The sequence below is a fragment of the Manis pentadactyla genome, chromosome X, assembly GCF_030020395.1.
Source record: "Manis pentadactyla isolate mManPen7 chromosome X, mManPen7.hap1, whole genome shotgun sequence".
NCBI classification, from domain to species: domain Eukaryota; kingdom Metazoa; phylum Chordata; class Mammalia; order Pholidota; family Manidae; genus Manis; species Manis pentadactyla.
In genome coordinates, this window is record NC_080038.1 from 161,736,765 (window position 1) to 161,743,641 (window position 6,877).

Below are 6,877 nucleotides of genomic sequence, written 5' to 3' on the forward strand. Positions count from 1 at the left end.
GTCCTTTTCCATTTGGTAACTTTTAGTCAACTCTCGGATTCTGTGAGAGTGCTGCTGTTTTTTTCCTTCAGTTTCTCTTTGCTGTTTTACTCCACACATGAGTGAAATCACTTGGTACTTGTCTTTCTCCGCCTGGCCTATTTCTCTGAACGTACTACCGTCTAGCTCCATCCACGTCATTGCCAATGGTAGTCTTTGTTTTCTTCTTAAGGCTGCTTACTGCAATTTTAAACTGGATTTCATTCTTCCTTTTTGTTTGTAGATTAGCTATGTTATTCACCATTCATCTCCTATTTATGGACAATAGCTTTGTGTCAATCGATATGTATCTGTATCTATCTATCTAACGGTCAGTCTGTCTATCTATGTATCTGTGTATGTAAGTATGTATGTATGTATCTATGGATCTATATTTCTATCTATCTATCTATCTTCCTATCATCTATCTATGATGTCTATCATCTATCAATCTATGTACCTATCTATCTATCTTTCATCTGTCATCTGTGTACCTATCTATCTATGAATCAATCACCTTTTTGTCTGCCCATCTATCCTTCTGTACATAACAGTTAACAACATAGCCTATGTCTCTTCCCTACATTATGCTTCCAGAAATCTTGCAAGGTAACTAAGCCATAAGGAGAGCACTGTGTTCACCGATACACTTTCAGGTAGAGTCAGCCGCGTGTGCTTACAAAACCAGTAAATGGAGGTGAAAGGACTTGAACCTGTATCTCTGTCCTCTGTCCTCTCATACTTCCTGCTCGCTTGGTGACTTTATTTAGCCACATTCAGTGAGTAAGTGATCCCTGAAGACCACAAGTATCCTTCGTCTGGTCCGGTTGTCGAAAGAAAAGTGTACTTGGTTCTTTGCACACCACCATGTTTGAGGGACATCGGCGTGATCACTGCTGATAGGTGCAGGGACAAATATAAAGGAACACCTATTTCTGGACAGGAGCAGTTGGGAACAAAGAGTGTGTTGTGGAGTGAAGTGTTTATTTGAGGGTCCAAACTTCCCTCCTTAGGTGGTTATTACTTCTTTACATTCGTGAACATCATAAAAAGCAATGATTTTAAAAGCCCAGATGCATATTATTACAGCAATTCATTTGTTGAGGTGAGAGGAAATGAGAAGGAACTTGCTTCATCACTAAATCTATGCCTGAGCACTGCTGAAATCAAACAAAAAGAATTCACGGTGGCTATATAGTGCTATTTTCTACTGACTCTCTCTGGGGACTCAAACAGAATTCATTTGTTTGTTTGTTTCTTATTTTCACTTGTATAGGTAATCTGACCCCGCCCCTTCAGCTTTAGTTTGTCTGTGTCCTTGGATCTCAAGTGAGTCTCCAGTAAGGGAGCACGTAGGAGGTCTTGAGTTTCCATCAGTTCTTCTAACACTGGTCTTTTGATTGGAGCACTCAAAGCCTGTACTTTTTTCTGATATTTGAGAGCTGTGCTCTTACAGCACTTTGAAATATTTTTTGTTCTCATTAATATACAATCACATGCAGAACATTATGTTTTCTAGTCTACACACTTCACCACGACCCCAGCAAAAGCCAGTTACAGTCGCTGTCCGTCACCGTGTACTAAGATGCTGTAGAATCACTACATGTCTTCTCTGTGTTATGTAGCCGTACAAATGACCTCCCAAGTTACACACTATACATGCTAATCCTAATGCCCCCATTCTTTTTTCCCGCCCTTATTACACCCTTCCTACAAAACCTACCCTGTCCCTTTCTTTTTCGTAACTGTTAGTCAACTCTCGGGTTCTGTGAGTCTGCTGCTGTCTTTTCCTTCAGTTTTTCTTTGTTATCATACTCCACACATGAGTGAAATCATTTGGTACATGTATTTCTCCCCCTGGAATATTTCACTGAGCATAATACCCTCTAGCTCCATCCACGTTATTGCAAATGATAGGATTTGTTTTCTTCTTATGGCTGCTTACTGCACATTTTAAGCTGGATTTCATTCTTCATTTTTGTTTGTAGTTCGCTATGTGCTATCACCTTTGCTCTCCTGGTTATGAGCAGTAGCTTTGTGTGAATCGATATGTACCTATATCTATCTATCTGTCTGTCTATTTATCAATCAATCATTGAATCAATCATCTTTTTGTCTGCCCATCTGTCCTTGTGTACAGAACAGCTAACCATAGGTCCTATATCACTTTCCTACACTATGCTTCCAAAATCCTGCAAAGTATCTAGGCTGTAGAGAGAGCACTGGGTTCACCCAGACACTTGCAGGTCGAGTCGGCAGCGTGTACCTACAAAACCAGGAAATTTTTGTGCCGGGACTTGAACCCGTGTCTCTATCCTCTGTCCTCTTTCATCTCCTTCTAACTTACTGTCTGTATTTAGCCACATTCTTTGACTAAGTGCTCCCTGAAGACCACAAGTATCATTCCTCTGGGCCTGTTGTCACGAGAAAAGTAAACTTGTTCTTTGCTCACCACCATGTTTGAAGGACATCAGCGTGATCACCGCCGATAGGACGGAGGGTCGAATGAAAAGGAACACCAATTTCTAGATAGGTGAAGTTGGGAGCTAAGAGTGTATTGTGGGGTGACGTGTTTATTTGAGTGTCCATACTTCCCTCTTTAGGTAGTTATTAGATCTTCACATTCGTGAACATCATAAAACCCACTGATTTCAAAGGCCCAGATGCTTTTTATTACAGCAACTCATTTGTTGAGGTGAGAGAAAATGAGAAGTATGTTGCTGCAACACTAAATCTATGGCTGGGAACGGCTGAAACTAAACATAAAGAATTCACGGAGGCTAGATAAGGCTATTTTCTTCTGACTGTATCAGGGGACTCAAACAGAATTCATTTGTTTGATTGTTTGTTTTTCAGTTTCACTCGTGTAGCGTATTTGTCCACACACCTTCAGCTTGTAGTTTGTCTGTGTCCTTGGATCTCAAGTGAGTCTCCTGTAAGTAAGCACGTAGGTGTCTTGAGTTTTCATCCCTTCTTTTAACCCTGTGTCTTTTGTTTGCTGCACTCAGTGCCTGACCTTTTATTCTGATGATTCTGAGCTGTGCACTTATTGCACATAAATAAATTTTTTATCATTAAGCTTAAATCACTTGAAGAACATTATGTTTACTATGCTCCCCCCTTCACCAAGTACCCCTGAAAAACCTCTTCAGTCGCTGTCAATCTGCGTAGTTGGATGCTGTAGACCCCTTCACCATGTCCTTCCCAACAGACCCCGTTACAGACGCTGTCCATCAGTGAGTAGTAAGATGCTATATGATCTCTACTAGCCTTCTCTGTGTTGTACAGCACTCCCCATGCCCCCTCGACCCCAAGCATTATACATGCTGAAACTAATGCCCCCATTGTTTCTCCTCACACTTATCCCTCCCTTCAGACCCACCCTGCCCAGTCCTTTTCCCTTTGGTAACTTTTAGTCAACTCTTGGGTTCTGTGAGTCTGCTGCTGTTTTTTTCCTTCAGTTTTTCTTTGTTGTTATACTCCACACATGAGTGTAAACCCTTGGGACTTGTTTTTCTCGGCCTGGCCTATTTCTCTGAACATACTAACGTCAAGCTCCATCCAGGTCATTGCAAATGGTAGGATTTGTTTTCTTCTTAAGGCTGCTTACTGCACTTTTTAAACTGGATTTCATTCTTCCTTTTTGTTTGTAGTTTAGCTATGTTATTCACCATTCAACTCCTGGTTATGAGCAATAGCTTTGTGTCAATCGATATGATTCTGTATCTATCTATCTAATGGTCTGTCTGTCTATCTATGTATCTATGTATGTATGTATGTATCTATATATCTATTTATCTATCTATCTTCCTATCATCTATCTATGAGGTCTATCATCTATCAATCTATGTACCTATCTATCTATCTTTCATCTGTCATCTGTGTACCTATCTATCTATGAATCAATCATCTTTTTGTCTGCCCATCTATCCTTCTGTACAGAACAGTTAACAACATAGCGTATGTCTCTTCCCTACATTATGCTTCCAGAAATCTTGCAAGGTAACTAAGCCATAAGGAGAGCACTGTGTTCACCGATACACTTTCAGGTAGAGTCAGCCGCGTGTGCTTACAAAACCAGTAAATGGAGGTGAAAGGACTTGAACCTGTATCTCTGTCCTCTGTCCTCTCATACTTCCTGCTCGCTTGGTGACTTTATTTAGCCACTTTCAGTGAGTAAGTGATCCCTGAAGACCACAAGTATCCTTCGTCTGGTCCGGTTGTCGAAAGAAAAGTGTACTTGGTTCTTTGCACACCACCATGTTTGAGGGACATCGGCGTGATCACTGCTGATAGGTGCAGGGACAAATATAAAGGAACACCTATTTCTGGACAGGAGCAGTTGGGAACAAAGAGTGTGTTGTGGAGTGAAGTGTTTATTTGAGGGTCCAAACTTCCCTCCTTAGGTGGTTATTACTTCTTTACATTCGTGAACATCATAAAAAGCAATGATTTTAAAAGCCCAGATGCATATTATTACAGCAATTCATTTGTTGAGGTGAGAGGAAATGAGAAGGAACTTGCTTCACCACTAAATCTATGCCTGAGCACTGCTGAAATCAAACAAAAAGAATTCACGGTGGCTATATAGTGCTATTTTCTACTGACTCTCTCTGGGGACTCAAACAGAATTCATTTGTTTGTTTGTTTCTTATTTTCACTTGTATAGGTAATCTGACCCCGCCCCTTCAGCTTTAGTTTGTCTGTGTCCTTGGATCTCAAGTGAGTCTCCAGTAAGGGAGCACGTAGGAGGTCTTGAGTTTCCATCAGTTCTTCTAACACTGGTCTTTTGATTGGAGCACTCAAAGCCTGTACTTTTTTCTGATATTTGAGAGCTGTGCTCTTACAGCACTTTGAAATATTTTTTGTTCTCATTAATATACAATCACATGCAGAACATTATGTTTTCCAGTCTACACACTTCACCACGACCCCGGCAAAAGCCAGTTACAGTCGCTGTCCGTCACCGTGTACTAAGATGCTGTAGAATCACTACATGTCTTCTCTGTGTTATGTAGCCGTACAAATGACCTCCCAAGTTACACACTATACATGCTAATCCTAATGCCCCCATTCTTTTTTCCCGCCCTTATTACACCCTTCCTACAAAACCTACCCTGTCCCTTTCTTTTTCGTAACTGTTAGTCAACTCTCGGGTTCTGTGAGTCTGCTGCTGTCTTTTCCTTCAGTTTTTCTTTGTTATCATACTCCACACATGAGTGAAATCATTTGGTACATGTATTTCTCCCCCTGGAATATTTCACTGAGCATAATACCCTCTAGCTCCATCCACGTTATTGCAAATGATAGGATTTGTTTTCTTCTTATGGCTGCTTACTGCACATTTTAAGCTGGATTTCATTCTTCACTTTTGTTTGTAGTTTCGCTATGTGCTATCACCTTTGCTCTCCTGGTTATGAGCAGTAGCTTTGTGTGAATCGATATGTACCTATATCTATCTATCTGTCTGTCTTTTTATCAATCAATCATTGAATCAATCATCTTTTTGTCTGCCCATCTGTCCTTGTGTACAGAACAGCTAACCATAGGTCCTATATCACTTTCCTACACTATGCTTCCAAAATCCTGCAAAGTATCTAGGCTGTAGAGAGAGCACTGGGTTCACCCAGACACTTGCAGGTCGAGTCGGCAGCGTGTACCTACAAAACCAGGAAATTTTTGTGCCGGGACTTGAACCCGTGTCTCTATCCTCTGTCCTCTTTCATCTCCTTCTAACTTACTGTCTGTATTTAGCCACATTCTTTGACTAAGTGCTCCCTGAAGACCACAAGTATCATTCCTCTGGGCCTGTTGTCACGAGAAAAGTAAACTTGTTCTTTGCTCACCACCATGTTTGAAGGACATCAGCGTGATCACCGCCGATAGGACGGAGGGTCAAATGAAAAGGAACACCAATTTCTAGATAGGTGAAGTTGGGAGCTAAGAGTGTATTGTGGGGTGACGTGTTTATTTGAGTGTCCATACTTCCCTCTTTAGGTAGTTATTAGATCTTCACATTCGTGAACATCATAAAACCCACTGATTTCAAAGGCCCAGATGCTTTTTATTACAGCAACTCATTTGTTGAGGTGAGAGAAAATGAGAAGTATGTTGCTGCAACACTAAATCTATGGCTGGGAACGGCTGAAACTAAACATAAAGAATTCACGGAGGCTAGATAAGGCTATTTTCTTCTGACTGTATCAGGGGACTCAAACAGAATTCATTTGTTTGATTGTTTGTTTTTCAGTTTCACTCGTGTAGCGTATTTGTCCACACACCTTCAGCTTGTAGTTTGTCTGTGTCCTTGGATCTCAAGTGAGTCTCCTGTAAGTAAGCACGTAGGTGTCTTGAGTTTTCATCCCTTCTTTTAACCCTGTGTCTTTTGTTTGCTGCACTCAGTGCCTGACCTTTTATTCTGATGATTCTGAGCTGTGCACTTATTGCACATAAATAAATTTTTTATCATTAAGCTTAAATCACTTGAAGAACATTATGTTTACTATGCTCCCCCCTTCACCAAGTACCCCTGAAAAACCTCTTCAGTCGCTGTCAATCTGCGTAGTTGGATGCTGTAGACCCCTTCACCATGTCCTTCCCAACAGACCCCGTTACAGACGCTGTCCATCAGTGAGTAGTAAGATGCTATATGATCTCTACTAGCCTTCTCTGTGTTGTACAGCACTCCCCATGCCCCCTCGACCCCAAGCATTATACATGCTGAAACTAATGCCCCCATTGTTTCTCCTCACACTTATCCCTCCCTTCAGACCCACCCTGCCCAGTCCTTTTCCCTTTGGTAACTTTTAGTCAACTCTTGGGTTCTGTGAGTCTGCTGCTGTTTTTTTCCTTCAGTTTT